This window comes from Stegastes partitus, unplaced genomic scaffold (genome assembly GCF_000690725.1).
Source record: "Stegastes partitus isolate 25-593 unplaced genomic scaffold, Stegastes_partitus-1.0.2 Scaffold1173, whole genome shotgun sequence".
Lineage (NCBI taxonomy): Eukaryota > Metazoa > Chordata > Actinopteri > Pomacentridae > Stegastes > Stegastes partitus.
This window is the reverse complement of record NW_007578904.1, coordinates 186,285-187,476: the sequence shown is the minus strand read 5'-3', so window position 1 is coordinate 187,476 and position 1,192 is coordinate 186,285.

The following is a 1,192-nucleotide window of genomic DNA, read 5'->3' as shown; positions in this document are numbered from 1 at the left end:
AAGGACTCTTTCTTCTGGTTCAGAAAATCCCAGTCAGCAAGTTGTTGGTCTGTAACCAGCTTCCCCAGCAATGGATGCAGCATCATGTGAGCATGAACATCTTATTGAGTATAGTGCAAGGTGATTGGCAGCTAACTCCAGACATTGAATTTAAATAATGAAATGTGAATGGCTATCTGGTTGGGGACGAGCCGTGTATTAAACTTAGTTTGTTGGTGCACAGATATGTCCATATCTCTTGGCACCTGATCCATCCAATCCACAGCATCCACATCCTGTAAAGGAAAACTTTCCCACTAACATCCCTGCTCTCTTGATGTCAGTACTTTTTTGTCAGTACTCTTAACTACTATTAGTTTATAAGGGGATGGTATGTCTGTGGGTGCAAAATACTGATAGTAGGTGTGTGTGTGTGTGTGGCTGCATTCCTTCTATCTGACCTGGCTTAACCTCCCTGAGTTTGATCTCTCTGGCCTGAATGTATTCTTCTTTCCCTTAAGATCAGCACAGCTCACACATTGTGTCTAGTGTCAATTATGAGCTATCAGCGCTTTCACAAAATTAAATATCCCAACACTTTGTAGTACAATAGTATACTGTGTGAATGTGCAACCCAGTGTCACGCACGGCAATTCGTGAAAGAGTCACGAAATTTAATCTATTGTTTCATATCCCGGGACCCGATCTGCCCAACTTTATGATAAAGCTTTTAATCGCCCAACGATAATAGGATATATTTCTTGTCCTTTCTGTTTAAATGGATACGGAGTTAATACGCAGCGCCGATGTTTACAGAATAGTAACATTGGTCAGTGTGGGCGCACACGTCTGTATAGTGATCTCTATAGTTATTAGTGTGGACGGGCCATCACAGTAAAATTGGTTAATGCCTGACTGTCGGAAGAAAAGTCCCAGACACTAAAGATAATTCCAATTGAAATATATTGGTTTGACATTCGTGCTGGAGAACACGAGAAAGTCGAGCAAATCGCGTCCCAGGACACGAAACAATAGATTCCATTTTGTGACTATTTCACGAATTTTCCGTTGCTTCTTTGTGGCATCAGTTCAAAAACAATAAGCGATAAAAACTATGTTAAGAGCATTCCACCTGCTTTGCATTGCACTACACTAATACAGTCAGACTCTCAGTGGACACTTTAAATAGCCACAATCCAAATATTTGCATAAC